The sequence below is a fragment of the Pseudophryne corroboree genome, chromosome 9, assembly GCF_028390025.1.
Source record: "Pseudophryne corroboree isolate aPseCor3 chromosome 9, aPseCor3.hap2, whole genome shotgun sequence".
NCBI classification, from domain to species: Eukaryota; Metazoa; Chordata; class Amphibia; order Anura; family Myobatrachidae; genus Pseudophryne; species Pseudophryne corroboree.
The window spans coordinates 349,578,729-349,595,407 of NC_086452.1; the positions used below are offsets into that span (position 1 = coordinate 349,578,729).

Genomic DNA, 16,679 nt, shown 5'->3' on the forward strand with positions numbered 1-16,679 from the left:
GTGGACTAAAGTGTCTATCATACAAGTTATCCAATCAATCACGAGCACTGCTCTATAAAAACTGAAATCTTCAGTGATCACATTACGTCCTGTGATCAAGCTCACCCTGCGAAACGTACGTCAGGACACTGCGATCACGTGATGCGCACACGTGACCGCATTAGCCGGAATCCATAGACGGTCACCAGGCAACGGCATCAAGCTACTGCTCACTTGGAGCGAGACTACGGACGTACGCCGCTGTAATCCCCGGAGCCTATGTACGGCTGGAAGCGGGACTCTCAACGGCAGCACCAATACTGGTTTCTGGTATCGTATATACCCCGCACCTCTCTGAAATTTATTCAAACCACATTTATCCAGCGCCCCCTTTTCTACGTGACTAAAAGGCTGTTTATCCACTACCTAGCAGTCATTAGACATTGTTTGCCTAACTAATTATGCACAGAATTCGGAGCATTTGAGACATTGTAGCTCTCAGCTATCCTGCTGCTATTTAGCTATTATCGAGAGCACTATATTGTAGCTAACCTCCAGTCAACTGGACATTAAGGTTCCTTATTTAAGGTGTGCTCAATGCTGGGATTCAGATCAATGTGGCCTGCATTATAGACACATCACAGACCAGATCACTTGATTTGCAATTTTAGCCCAAAACAAATTGCTTCAGTTATTGTTATTTATTTTTTTCTGACGCTCAATATCTTAGCGATTAATGGGCTTGATAATTAGAGAGGGTCATTTTGATGTCATAATTAGTGACCTATTGACGAGCTCCATGCAGTGGTTTTCTTTCAATCACAACAATGCCATGAGCGTTTGCAGGCTCTATACATAAAGTGCTGGGATATAGCTTTTCTTTCTCTGTGGTTCAGAGGGGTCACTCTGTCTAAGCTTGTAGCTTTTTTATATATGTCTTTTCCAGCCTTTGAGTAGGCTGTTTCATGCAGAATATTACATTTGGAATTAAGACATATTATATTCTAGTAAGGCCGTACTGGTGTTCCTAAGTTCTATGTTTCGGTATAAGGCAAGTTCATATGTAGATGGTACGTGGTTTTTGTGAATTTCTCCACATAAATTGACCTTAACCTATAGATGTACTCTTTCTGTGGCTGCCGTGTCACATGCTGATTAGTCATGTTACTGCACGTAATCTCTTATGATTGTGACATTTATGTTATACATGCCTTTAATCCATAACATATAGCGGCTAAGATGCATATATTTGTAGTGACCAAAGAGGCGAGCCTAATAATTGCGGTCATACCTCACTGGAGATGCCCAATCTCTTCTGACCTTGGAAGCTAAGCAGTGAAAGGCCGGGTTAGTACTAGGATGGGAGACCACCTCTGAACACCCTGGTACTGCAATAAATTGGCTGCCTGATATAGTATCACTCACACTTATGCAACTCGGTATTCGGATTTTGATGACCAATGATTTAATTCTCTGCATCTATAATAATCTGAAATGGATATTGGCAGAAAAATGATGGTCATACATCACATGGGAGATACTGTGCAATGGTATGGTGACAAAAGCACCACAGACTTGAAACTTCCGGAAACTCGCATATTGTGATATTTGAGATCACTAATAATATATAACTCATCTATATTTTCGTGAAGCTACTTTGTTCACATATAGTTACTCCTTAAATTAATTTTAATATTTACTTAATAAAAATGTTCTTACCAGTATTGCATATATTATAGTTTACCCTCTGAATTAGAGTGCTCCCACAAGAGTCTATTCTCCAATATTTCTCTTTTTGGTTCTTTGTATTTGATACTTTTTGACTCTAGGGAGCACCACTGAAAGCAACGCATACAGATATCAGGATAGATTATCCCTATATCTATGGTTGCCATATCCAGAAGTAATTCAGTGTAAATTTAGTTTTTCAGAGGTTATTATTTATTTGTTTGATGTTTGGATTGGTGCGGTTCTCTTTCAAACCCCTTTCTCCAAACGTTAGTATGACAGGAAAGGCTCTGCCTCACCTGCATCACCCCACCGCATGTCAGTGATAGCCACTGCTGCAAGAAGCTCTTATGGGCCACTCCAGCTACAATAGACTTAAGCCGTTTGTCATCTGGCGGCAGATGAGTGAAAGGTTCCATAAACCTCGGTGTTGCCCATTCGGGAGTCAGCGAAAATTAAAAGCTGGTAAACTATGCCACGTAACGTGTCACCTGTGTCCAAAATCATCTGATTGTCAAGCACTCCCAAAGGCAGTGTAGCAGTGTGCTGGTAAAAATGAGCATTTGAGATAGAGATGAGCGGGTTCGGTTCCTCGGGATCCGAACCCCCCCAAACTTCACCCATTTTACACGGTGCCGAGGCAGCCTTGGATGTTCCCGCCTTGCTCGGTTAACCAGAACACGCCCGAACGTCATCATCCCGCTGTTGGATTCTCGCGAGATTCGTATTCTATATAAGGAGCCACGCGTCGCCGCCATTTTCACTCGTGCTTTGGAGATTGAACGGAGAGGACGTGGCAGCGTTCTCTCCCTGAAAAGATCCGTAATCTGTGCTCAGTGTGCTGATAATATCTGTGCTCAGTATGCTGCAAATAATCTGTGCACAGTGTGCTGAAAATATCTACTTTCTCTGCCTGAAAACGCTCCATATCTGTGCACAGTGTGCTGCAAATATCTGATCAGTGTGCTGCATTGTGGGGACCACCAATATATAATATATACTTTTCTATAGCTTCTATACTGCTCGTCAGAACACATGGGTCACAGTTATACCGCTCTGTCTCTACTGATATATACAATAATATATATACTTTTCTTATTTTCTATAGCTTCTATACTGCTTGTCAGGACACATGTGTCACAGTTACACTGCTCTGTACCGATATATACAATAATATATATACTTTTCTATAGCTTCTATACTGCTTGTCAGGACACATGTATCACAGTTACACCACTCTGTACTGATATACAGTAATATTATATATACTTTTCTATAGCTTCTATACTGCTCGTCAGGACACATGTGTCACAGTTACACTGCTCTGTACTGATATACAGTAATATTATATATACTTTTCTATAGCTTCTATACTGCTTGTCAGGACACGTGTCACAGTTACACCGCTCTGTACTGATATACAGTAATATTATATATACTTTTCTATAGCTTCTATACTGCTCGTCAGGACACATGTGTCACAGTTACACTGCTCTGTACTGATATATACAGTAATATATATACTTTTCTATAGCTTCTATACTGCTTGTCAGGACACACATGGGTCACAGTTACACAGCTCTGTACCGATATATATACAATATATACTTTTCTATAGCTTCTATACTGCTTGTCAGGACACATGTGTCACAGTTACACTGCTCTGTACTGATATATACAATAATATATATACTTTTCTATAGCTTCTATACTGCTTGTCAGGACACGTGTCACAGTTACACCGCTCTGTCTGTACTGATATATACAATAATATATATACTTTTCTTATTTTCTATAGCTTCTATACTGCTTTTCAGGACACGTGTGTCACAGTTACACCGCTCTGTACTGATATACAGTAATATTATATATACTTTTCTATAGCTTCTATACTGCTTGTCAGGACACATGTGTCACAGTTACACCGCTCTGTACTGATATACAGTAATATTATATATACTTTTTTATAGCTTCTACACTGCTTGTCAGGACACATGGGTCACAGTTACACCGCTCTGTACTGATATAAACAATAATATATATACTTTTCTATAGCTTCTATACTGCTTGTCAGGACACATGTGTCACAGTTACACCGCTCTGTACTGATATACAGTAATATTATATATACTTTTTTATAGCTTCTATACTGCTTGTCAGGACACATGTGTCACAGTTACACCGCTCTGTACTGATATAAACAATAATATTATATATACTTTTCTATAGCTTCTATACTGCTTGTCAGGACACATGGGTCACAGTTACACCGCTCTGTACTGATATAAACAATAATATATATACTTTTCTATAGCTTCTATACTGCTTGTCAGGACACATGTCACAGTTACACCGCTCTGTACTGATATACAGTGATATTATATATACTTTTCTATAGCTTCTATACTGCTTGTCAGGACACATGTGTCACAGTTACACCGCTCTGTACTGATATACAGTAATATTATATATACTTTTCTATAGCTTCTATACTGCTTGTCAGGACACATGTGTCACAGTTACACCGCTCTGTCTGTACTGATATATACAATAATATATATACTTTTCTATAGCTTCTAGTATTACAGTGCAGCATTTTGGTGACTAACAGTATATAGTTGTACAGTAGGCCATTGCTGTATCTTGCAGCTCTGTGTCACTGCAAGTATCCATCCATTCCATTTTCTTCCAGTGATTTGGACCAATAATACCATTGATTAGAACAAATAATTCCTGTGATATTGAGGTGTTTGTGTCGCTTAGCTTAGCCATCCAGCGACCACAGTGCACCTCTTTTTCTCTTTTCTTTGCATCATGTGCTGTTTGGGGCCAATTTTTTTAAGTGCCATCCTGTCTGACACTGCAGTGCCACTCCTAGATGGGCCAGGTGTTTGTGCCGCCCTCTTGGGTCGCTTTGCTTAGTCATCCAGCGACCTTGGTGCAAATTTTAGGACTAAAAATAGTATTGTGAGGTGTTCAGAATAGACTGGAAATGAGTGGAAATTGTGGTTATTGAGGTTAATAATACTATAGGATCAAAATTACCCCCAAATTCTATGATTTAAGCTATTTTTGAGGGTTTTTTGGAAAAAAAACACCCGAATCCGACAAAAAATTTTCAGGGAGGTTTTGCCAAAACGCGTCCGAATCCAAAACACGGCCGCGGAACCGAATCCAAAACCAAAACACAAAACCCGAAAAATGTCCGGTGCACATCTCTAATTTGAGACAAGTGGACGATTCCGTAATTCCGATTGCACTAGGTGATAGGTAACCTCTATAGAACTTTTTATAAGTAATTTCTCTGTATGAAGTTGCAGGCACGGTGAGAAGGGAGTAGGTACAGTAGTTCAGCCACAATATCAGATTGCTGAAGATGTAAAAATTGTTCTTGCCATATCATGATGCCCGAACAGAATTCACGGGAGAAGAGAGGGTTACGTAGGACGGAATAGAAGAAAGCTATTGGTTTAGGGAAGGGGGGGGGGGGGGGGGGGGAGATGGGAGAAGTAATGCTGCATCTAATGGGCTGGACCAGTCCAGGTGTCAAACTTTGTAAAAGTTTATTAGCATAATGTGCTTGGAATAAAGCAATTAAGTGATTATGGGTAAAGTTAATTTTTTCAATAATTTGTGTGGTGGTGGAGACCTTACGAGAGTTTGTTTCCACCAGGCATCTGACTGAAGATAAACCAGCTTCAGGCCTTGAGCGAAAAGGGTAGCTCGAGTTTCCATCTTGAAAGGCTGGATTTTGCCATAGTGGAAGAAATAATGAGTGTAAGGCGTCTATCATTTATTGTGGTTGCTCTAACCTTAACATATACTTTAGGCTAGCTTATCAACTAAAAATAACGACAGACACCAACTGCGTTACATTTAAAAGGTCATTGTATTTATTAATTGGATGACCCTAAATGTAGGGATGGCAAGGAAAATGCTACAATGTCCAGCTCCAGTCAAATATATCATACAACTTGGCGGCTACTGAAATGCCCCCAACTGTAAATGGTGGCGATTGAAATGCCCCAACTATATATAAGCATAACCTGCGCTGTGAAGGACTCACCACCCCTTACTGGCACGGTACAGACCTCCTACTTGGAACGCCCATTGTCCCCCCAACAGGGGCAGGACAACACCGGCCGTCCATCAAAGGGGTAAGTGCCCCACAGTGACCACTTATGCTACATATGACCGCTGGCCCTAGCGCCCTCCTGCCAAATGAATAGAATGAATCTCCGATCGAATGAGTATCGTCAATGTAGAACTTGAAAACAAAAAATTTCAGGAGGGCAGGCGGGCTTCCAAACTGACAAGAGGGCTTAAATCACTCAAACCCCTCCTTATAAAGGCTACTAAAGCCCTCCTACCCTCTCCTACTGATAGGCCAAGCTTAAACCAATTTAATAAACAACCTAATTGGTCTACCTAGCAACATAGCCTAACTAACCAATCACAAAAATCAAAGACTCTTCTATGATTTCGGGCCTATTCAGCTCTATTCCATTTTAGTGGGTTTAATTTCCGAGATCTGTGCATTTTGAATCACACAGACATCGTAGAAGTTAATAAAGGGTTATTTGGGAGTGGTGGGGGGAATATATTTTTTGGCCATGTGTACTGTATGTTAGGAATAAGCTGTTGCTCTAATTGAGAATTGTCATACAGATGAATAGAAGGCAGATCGCTGTTTGGTTGTAGAGTGAGAGGTGAGAGAAATTTATGCCTCCTTCTTTTCTGCTCTTTTGAAAGATTTTGAGACTAATCTGGGGTTTCTTGCCAGACCATATAAACTTACAGAAGACCGTATTGAGTGTTTGTTCGTCTTTTGAGGTTAGTAATAAAGGTAGGACCTGAAGAAGATACAGGTGTTTGGGGAAAGAAATCATCTTTATAAGGTGGGCCTGAGGCCATTCCTAATTGTGCGATTTTGGACAATACTATCTATAGGCTGTCCTCAGGATTGGAAATAGATCATCAGCAAATGCTAGAATTTTTGTTGATTTTATTGTCAACTGGAATGTGTACAGGGATTGAGCGCTAAGTCTGTATATGGTGGCACCTGTAAAAAAATTGATTAAAAACAGATTTGTTTACAGCTCTTTTAGGAGCAGTTGGTGGTGTTTTGGGAGTTGCTGCCAGTCCAATTAAATAAATTTTATATTCCAATGGAGCTGTAGAACATGCGGTTCCCACCATTTCTAGAACTTCCGAATCTGGAGATCCATTTTTTCCTAAATGGACTAATAACGTTTTTTTTTTTAAGTTTTCCCCTATAAAGGAAATGAGATTCTGAGCCACACCACCTTGAAAAGTGTGTTGAACACACGAAACGCGTTGGTGCATAGTGGTACTACGAGGAGGAACAGCCGCCGACGCCCGAATGGCCGGACGCCCGCCGAGTGACGTCATCAACCCACTCTCCCGCTGGACACAGCAGTGAATAGATAGAGCGGAAGCTGTGCACGGCTCTCTAGCCTCACGGAAACATCAGGTAGGGATAGTTAGGCTCAATTGGACTGGCAGCAACAACACCACCAACTGCTCCTAAAAGAGCTGTAAACAAATCTGTTTTGAATCAATTTTTTACAGGTGCCACCATATACAGACTTAACGCTCAATCCCGGTACACATTTATGCGCTCCATTTTTTAATTGAGCTGCTGTATACACAAGCGCAGGCTACAATTTTTATTTTGAATTGTCAACTGGAATGCCTTGAAAGTTTGTGAGAGAGTCAAGTATACGGATCAGGGGGTCTAGAGATAGGTTAAACAGTAGGGGTGAATGGAGTTAAACGGGCATACCCAGTAAATTGTTACATTTTAGTTTTGTTGTCAGGCTATTATAAAAGAAGTGGATAAGATTGTTACATCGATGATCAAATGCCCTCTTTTCCAGACAAAGGCCTAAGTCCAGGCCCTGTTGCAGGAAAGCCAAAAGCTTGGCAGTACCGAACTTATATGCGTCATAATGCTTAGTCGCACACCAGGCGAAGTAAGGATTCCAGACCCTATAATAAATCCGAGCAGACGCCGGTTTACGGGCCTTCAACATAGTTTGAACGACCGCCTCAGAAAATCCTTTGGCCCTCAGTACGGAAGCTTCAAGAGCCACGCCATCAAAGCCAGCTGGGCCAAATACTGGTAGACACAAGGGCGCCCTGAACGAGGAGGTCTGGGCGCAGTGGAAGTAGAAGAAGACACTCTATCGAGAGACCCTGCAGGTCTGAGAACCAATGCCGTCTGGGCCACGCTGGAGCTATTAGAAGTAGTATTCCTCCTTGCTTGAACTTCCTTATCACCCTGGGCAGAAGTGACACTGGAGGGAACACATACGGCAGACGAAAGTTCCATGGAATTGCTAGTGCGTCCACGAATGCTGCTTGAGGATCCCTTGTCCTTGCTCCAAAGACCGGTACCTTGTGATTGTGTCGAGACGCCATCAGGTCTACATCTGATAGGCCCCATTTGTCCACTAGGAGTTGAAAGACTTATGTATGAAGGCTCCACTCTTTGGCGTGTACGTCCTGACGACTGAGGAAGTCCGCTTCCCAGTTGAGGACTCCCGGAATGAACACTGCCGATATGGCTGGCAGATGGCGTTCCGCCAAATGAAGGATTTTTGACACTTCCATCATTGCCATGCTGCTTCGGGTGCCGCCTTGATGATTTATGTACGCCACCGTTGTGGCGTTGTCTGACTGTACTTGAACAGGCCTGTTCTGTACTAGAGGCAGGGCTAATGTCAACGCATTGAACACTGCCCGCAATTCCAGAATGTTTATCGGGAGGAGAGACTCCTCCCTGGTCCACCAACCCTGAAGAGAGTGTTGCTCCAACACCGCTCCCCAGCCCCGCAGACTGGCATCCGTCGTCAGAAGGACGCAGTTGGAGATCCAGAAGGGATGACCCCTGCTCAGTTGCTGGTCCTGTAGCCACCAGCTCAGTGACAAGCGGACCTCCGGAGTCAAGTAGATCATGTGAGTCCTGATCCAGTGAGGCAGGCCGTCCCACTTGGAGAGTATCAACCGCTGCAGAGGGCGGGAATGAAATTGAGCGTTCTCTACCATGTCGAAAGCTGACAACATGAGGCCTAGTAGTTGCATCGCCGAGTGTACCAACACACGTGGGTGAGAGAGGAAGCAGCTTATCTTGTCCTGAAGTTTCAGGACCTTCTCCGAAGACAAAAACAACCTCTGGTTGTGGGTGTCCAATAGCGCTCCCAGGTGCACCATGCTCTGAGCAGGGACCAGGGGAGATTTCTTACAGTTGATGAGCCACCCGTGGGCTTTCAGGAATACGGCAGGATCCTGATACCCTGACGGCGGAGCAGAGCCGTCATGACAGCCATGACCTTGGTGAAAATCCTTGGAGCTGTGGTCAGACCGAAAGGTAAGGCCTGGAATTGAAAATGTAGGTTACCTATAGCAAACCACAGGTATTGCTGATGCGACACTGCAATAGGTATATGCAGGTAAGCATCCTGTATGTCCAGGGATACCATATAGTCCTTGGGCTCCAAAGCCAGAACAATAGAGGGAAACGTTTCCATACGGAATTTGGAAACTTTCACAAATTTGTTCAAAGACTTGAGGTTGAGAATGGGCCCAGAGGACCCATTTGGTTTCGGGACTAGGAACAGCGTGGAATAGTACCCCCTGCCTCTCTGAGCCAGAGGCACTGGCAATATCACTCCTGTATCCAGGAGAGATTGTACCACCAAATGGAGAGTTTTTGCTTCTACCTGATCCGAAGGGATGCTTGTTGGTCAAAATTGGTGAGGGGGACGTTTTTTTTAAAGAGATGGCGTATTTGTGAGTGACGACTTCCATTACCCAGGCGTCCGAAGTGGTTTGTAACCACGCCTGAGCAAACCTTAGAAGTCGGCCTCTCACACTGGGATCTCCCAGGGGGAGGCCCACCCTGTCATGCAGCAGGCTTGTCTGTTTTTGGAAGCAGGCTGACGGGCAGCCCAGGCACATTTAGGTTTGGGCTTAGAGTTTTGAAAGTGCGAGCCTGTTTCGGGTACGTATGACCCTTTGCTTTACCTGGAGGTCGAAAGGAACGAAAGGAAGTACTCTTAGCCTTCGGAGCCAAAGGAGAAGTACTAGGCAGACATGCAGTCTTAGCTGATGCCAAGTCAGCAAACAAACTTGTTGAGATCTTCCCCAAAAAGAATGTTTCCCTTAAAAGGGATCACCTCCAAGGTCTTTTTAGAGTCCAGATCTACAGACCTGGACCGCAACCAGAGAATCCGGCGAGCCAGAATGGACATAGTAGATGCCTTGGCCACCAGAACACCTGCATCAGATGCCGCATCCTGAATATAATGAGAGGCTGTAATAATATATGAAAGACACTGTCTAGCATTATCAGGAAAATCCAACGGTAGGCTTCAATAGCTTTTGCCGCCCAAGAAGCCGCAATAGTAGGCCTATGCACAGCTCCAGCAAGAGTGTAAATGGACTTCAAGCAACCCTCCACACGCTTCTCTGTCGGTTCCTTCAGTGAGGTGACGGTAGTGACAGGCAGAGCAGAGGACACCACCAGACGCGCGACTTGTGAATCCACCGGCAGAGGTGTTTCCCAATTTTTACTTAACTCTGCAGCGAGAGGATAATGAGCTTACATCTTTTTAGAAAGGGAAAATTTATTTCCAGGATTTTCCCAGGATTCCTGACGAATGTCAACCCAGTGGTCAGAATGTGGTAAAACTAATTTAGTAACCTTCTGACGTTTAAACTTATCTGTGTTCTTATAGATAGCTGGAGGCTCTTTGTCATCATCAATTTGAAGAATCAGCCTGATAGCCCCCAACAGGTAAGGAACATCCACTTGTGTCAGAGATTCCCCATCAGAAGCATCTGCATGAGTGTCTGAAGGGTCAGTGTAAGCGCCATCTTCCATGGACGAGGTATCCGAAACATGTGTGGATTGTGAGGAAGTAATAGGCCGTTTAGATGTCCCCTTGGTCTTAGGGGGGCGAGAGTCAGGATTTTGCTTATCCAGAGACTGATTTAAATGCTGTAATTGAGAAGACAGTGTATCTGCCCATGGCGGATTAACTGCAGGGACAATATGTGGCTGTAATGGCACAGGAGGTTCCATAGGGGGGCGCAAATCTAGTTACTAGCGTAGTCAGTAAATTAGAGAAAGCAGCCCAAGGTGGGTCTTGATATGCCCCCGTTGCTGCAGACAGGCCATGGGGTATAGAACCTCCAGTACCTGAACCCTCAGTTGCTATGTTTTCCTCCGAGCAATCCGTGGCGTCAGCACTGCATGGTGCAGGATCAGCCATGGATCTACCACCCTGTTTAGCAGACATTATATGTAAGCGTAACTTAAGGGTGAAATAGTACAAAATAAGCAGACAAATTACCTGACAAAAAACCCCTGTATAGTGTGACTGCAAAGCAGAGCACAAACAGAGGATTTAAGAGGTATGTGGTGACTGTAAAACACAGAGAAAAATACCAAGGTAGTATAGCCTGTGAAACACTATATTATATGATATCCCTGACGCACTTAGCCCCCCTCAGGGTACAGAATATAGGCCCTCAATCCGAGTTGATCGCACAAAGCTGCTTTTTGCATCAACTATACTCCGCCTATGGGGGTGGGTTTTTCCCCATAGCAAGGCTGTGTTCACTTGTGCAGCCCTAGAATAAATTTATGCAGTTTGTAAGTAGGGCTAGACATACTTACCAGCTGCGACGTTTTCAGCCTGCTCGGTCCTGGCTCTGACGTCAAACACTCGCCCTGGACAAGCCTGCGTTTCTTCAAACGCATCTGCGTTTTTCTTACCACTCCCTGATAACGGCTCCAGACGCTGTGTTGCTGCCCAGGAACGCTCACCGCCAGTCAATCTTCAAGCGATCACTGCTGCCATTGCTTTCTACTTTCCCTTCGTCGTTACGTCGCCGGGCAATGATGCGCGTGCGCAGTAGTGACCCGGTCGCAGCTGTGCGAATGAAAGCACGCTGCGATTGAGTCGGAATGACCCTAATAGGGATAGCAATATGTGTGAGATAAACGAAATATAAATCACACAGCAGCTATTGACACACACTCAGTCACATATACAATGCAGTAATTATTACAAACAATGGCCCTCATTCCGAGTTGATCGCTAGCTGCTTTCGTTCGCAGCGCAGTGATCAGGCCAAAAAATGGCAATTCTGCGCATGCGTACGGGGAGCACTGCGCACGCGCGTCGTAATTTCACAAAAGCCGATGCAGTTTTACACACGCTCTAGTGACGCTGTTCAGTCGCACTGCTGGCCGCAGAGTGATTGACAGGAAGTGGGTGTTTCTGGGAGGTAACTGACCATTTTCGGGGAGTGTGTGAAAAAACGCAGGGGTGCCAGGTAAAAATGCAGGAGTGGCTGGGAAAACGTAGGCGTGGCTGGCCGAACGCAGGGCATGTTTGTGACGTCAAAACAGGAACTAAACAGACTGAAGTGATCGCTAGCTAGGAGTAAGTCTCGAGCTACTTAGATACTGCACAATCTTTTTTTGTAGCAGCGCTACGATCCTTTCGTTTGCACTTCTGCTAAGATACACTCCCAGAGGGCGGCGGCTTAGCGTTTGCACTGCTGCTAAAAGCAGCTAGCGAGCGATCAACTCGGAATGAGGGCCAATAAAACTGCACTGGACTAGCAAAACTAAGTACAAACCGTACCACTAAGTAAAGCTATATAGGTATATACTTTAGATATACATCCAGTCTTTACTGTGCATTGTTATATCACAGCGTACTTGTACTAACTATCCCTGTAGTAATGCACTTATTCTTAACTAACACTGTCTAAATGACATGTAGAATACTTCAGTGTCCTGTAAGTGCACAGCGCTGATGATGCAGGCGGCTTTACAGAGGAGACATTGCCCAGAAGTCCCAGAATCAGCTCATCATGTGTGTAATGGTGCCCAAACGCTGACAAGGAGTGAGGGAGACAGAGAGATGCAGCTCCAGGGCGGGAACATTTGCAGTAAATAACGCCTGGGGCTGGGGGCTACAGGTCAGAACCTTGTGGGTCATTCTGACCCGATCGCACGCTGCAGTTTATCGCAGTGGTGCAATCGGGTCAGAAGTGCGGAATCACCCCCCTTATCCCTTGCTGGATTTCACCACCGGGTACTGCGGTGCCTATTAAAGTGGATTATGAGGTAATCCGACCTGTGCCCCTTGCCCTGGTGGTCTAGTGGGGTCCCTGTACAGCCACAGTGTCCACACCAGTGCGCACGGCTCGTCTCCTAAAGACTTTGGCGGATTGCGGTTTTCAGCGGGTCCTGCCTGGGGGACCCTCTTACCTCCTCCCTGTAACGCGGCCACGCGATCCTGGAGAGCAGCGGCAAATGTGTGTGCCTGAAGAGAAACTGGAGCCCTCCACTGTAAGTACCCGGCAACCAGGGTGTGGGAGTAAACAGCACTGCTGGGGGAGGTGAGAGAGCCGCAGCACGATATGTCAGAATGACATATAGCACTTTTAAGTGCCTGTGCTGCAGCCCTTGAAGCAGGCTTGCCTACCCTCCCGCATTCAGCGGGAGGCTCCCGATTTTTAAAAGAACCTCCCACTACCCCGCATACCTGAAAGGCCCTCCCGGATTTTAAGGTCCGTTATTAAAAATCTGAACTGCGTATGCGCAAGTCCAGGGAGGCGGGGGCGGGGCTTGCACGGGAGACTTCAGGGCAGCCACCGCAGGGTTGTGTGTAGCGTCAGCCTTCCTGCTGTGCACACTGAGAGGCCGTCTGAAGCAGTGTTTTGCTTCCCAGTGCCTAGCCCCTCCCACTTCACTCAGCAGCATGTACCAGCACCACAAGCAGCAGCAGCTTTCCTCTCGGTAGATGCTAGAATTTTCCTCTCACTGCTCCTCGGCTCTCACTGGGACTTCCTGCACTGTGCTGCCCTCATACACTGTACTGAGGTTCGGCTTCCAGCCCCTACAGGAAGGAGAAAGATAGCCAGGTGGGTGCAGAGTGTAATGGGGGTGGAGGGTGTAATGGGGGTGTTTGTAATGTGGCACTGGGTGTAATATGGGGGAGGGGGGGTATGTATGCTGTATGTAATGTGCTGGGTGTAAAATGGGGGAGGGGGGTATGTATGCTATTTGTAATGTGCTGGGTGTAAAATGGGGGAGGGGGTATGTATGCTGTTTGTAATGTGCTGGGTGTAATATGGGGGAGGAGGGCTGTATGCTGTTTGTGATGTGCTGGGTGTAATATGTGGGAGGGGGGGCTGTGTATAATGTAATGTGCTGGGTGTAATATGGGGGAGGGGGGCTGTATGCTGTTTGTGATGTGCTGGGTGTAATATGGGGGAGGGGGGGCTGTGTTTAATGTCATGTGCTGGCTGTAATATGGGGGAGGGGGGCTGTATGCTGTTTGTGATGTGCTGGGTGTAATATGGGGGAGGGGGGGCTGTGTATAATGTAATGTGCTGGGTGTAATATGGGGGAGGGGGGCTGTATGCTGTTTGTGATGTGCTGGGTGTAATATGGGGGAGGGGGGGCTGTGTATAATGTAATGTGCTGGGTGTAATATGGGGGAGGGGGGCTGTATGCTGTTTGTGATGTGCTGGGTGTAATATGGGGGGAGCTGTGTATAATGTAATGTGCTGGGTGTAATATGGGGAGGGGGGCTGTATGCTGTTTGTGATGTGCTGGGTGTAATATGGGGGAGGGAGGGCTGTGTATAATGTAATGTGCTGGGTGTAATATGGGGGAGGGGGGCTGTATGCTGTTTGTGATGTGCTGGGTGTAATATGGGGGAGGGGGGGCTGTGTATAACGTCATGTGCTGGGTGTAATATGGGGGAGGGGGGCTGTATGCTGTTTGTGATGTGCTGGGTGTAATATGGGGGAGGGGGGCTGTGTACAATGTAATGTGCTGGGTGTAATATGGGGGGGCTGTGTGTAATGTGGTACTGGGTGTAATATGGGGGGGCTGTGTATAATGTCATGTGCTGGGTGTAATATGGGGAGGTTGGGATTGGGTGACCGGCGGTCGGGATCCCATCGTTCAGCATATCGATGCCAGGGTCCCGGCCGCCAGATTGTTGGCGGGTGGGGGTGGGTGAGCGCAACGAAGCCCCTTACTTGCTCACTGCGCTCTCCACAAGTTCTGTTCCAACTCTATGGGTATTGTGGACACTCACGAGTGGGAACAGTCCCTGTTAGTTGGAATGACGACTGTCGGGATTTCTAGCGGTTAGGATGCCGACCGCCGGTAACATGATTACATCCCATATGGAGGGGCTGTGTGTGCTATGTGTAATGTGGTACTGGGTGTAATATGGGGGGAAACTGTGTATAATGCAATGTAATCTGATACTGGGTGTAATATGGGCGAGGGGCGCTGTGTATGTTTATGTCATAACTCCCAAATGTCCTGATTTTGGCTGGACAGTCCAGTTTTTCACTACTGACTGTTCCGTTGTCCCACCCGCGGGAGCCAACAGCCACACCGGAAGGAGCACAAGACGCTGGCACGGAGAATACGCGTCCAGCCGCAAGGAGACCAGCCACGCACAGACCGCTCAACACAGCACAGCACCCGGCGTCACAGACGCCTGTCACGGATCCACAATATACAGGTAGATTGCAGGGACAGTTAGCGTATGAGGGTTGTTGAATGGCAAAAAATGGACTCCAGCCATTATTCATATAAACCGACCGGAAAAGCTGCTTAATTACAACAGAGAGCTTGTAAACATTGATTTCTCTAACGTCCTAGTGGATGCTGGGGACTCCGTAAGGACCATGGGGATAGACGGGCTCCGCAGGAGACATGGGGCACTTTAAGAAAGAATTTAGGTTCTGGTGTGCACTGGCTCATCCCTCTAAGCCCCTCCTCCAGACCTCAGTTTGATACTGTGCCCAGACGAGCTGGGTGCTTTTCAGTGAGCTCTCCTGAGTTCGCTGAGAGAAACTATTTTGTTAGGTTTTTTATTTTCAGGGAGCTCTGCTGGCAACAGACTCCCTGCATCGTGGGACAGAGGGGAGAGAAGCAGCCCTACTCTCTGAAGCTAGGTCCTGCTTCTTAGGCTACTGGACACCATTAGCTCCAGAGGGATCGTACGCAGGATCTCACCCTCGCCGTCCGATCCCAGAGCCGCGCCGCCGTCCCCCTCGCAGAGTCGGAAGACAGAAGCCGGGTGAGTATGAGAAGCAAGAAGACTTCAAATCGGCGGCAGAAGACTCCGTTCACTGAGGTAACGCACAGCACTGCAGCTGTGCGCCATTGCTCCCACACACCTCACATACTCCGGTCACTGTAAGGGTGCAGGGCGCAGGGGGGGCGGGGCGGGGCGCCCTGGGCAGCATTTGGAACCTCTTTTTGGCAAAAGTAAACATATATACAGTTGGGCACTGTATATATGTATGAGCCCCCGCCAAGAAAATGCATATTTAAGCGGGACAGAAGCCCGCCGTCGAGGGGGCAGGGCTTCTTCCTCAGCACTCACCAGCGCCATTTTTTCTCCACAGCTCCGCTGAGAGGAAGCTCCCCAGGCTCTCCCCTGCAGATTCACGGTAGAAGAGGGTAAAAAGAGAGGGGGGGCACATAAATTAGGCGCAAAAACACAATATAAACAGCAGCTACTGGGTTAACATTAAGTTACTGTGTTATTCCTGGGTTATAGCGCTGGGGTGTGTGCTGGCATACTCTCTCTCTGTCTCTCCAAAGGGCCTTGTGGGGGAACTGTCTTCAAAAAGGGCATTCCCTGTGTGTGGTGTGTCGGTACGCTTGTGTCGACATGTCTGATGAGGAAGGCTATGTGGAAGCAGAGCGGGAGCAAATGATTGAGGTGTCTCCGCCGACGGCGCTGACACCTGATTGGATGGATATGTGGAAGGTTTTAAATGATAATGTTAATTCCTTACATAAAAGGTTAGAAAAAGCTGAAGCCTCCGGACAGTCAGGGTCCCAACCCATGCCTGATCCTATGTCGCAGAGGCCGACAGGGTCTCAG

At 46.4% G+C, this 16,679-nt stretch overlaps 1 protein-coding gene and 1 pseudogene across 2 annotated transcripts in view; both read left to right on the top strand.

Annotated features, from left to right (window-relative positions):
• The window catches only part of TMPRSS6 (transmembrane serine protease 6), a 377,861-nt gene that overhangs the window by 24,686 nt on the left and 336,496 nt on the right, over positions 1 to 16,679 (top strand). The window lies entirely within an intron of this gene.
• Positions 1,257 to 1,376, top strand: LOC134962281 (5S ribosomal RNA; annotated as a pseudogene).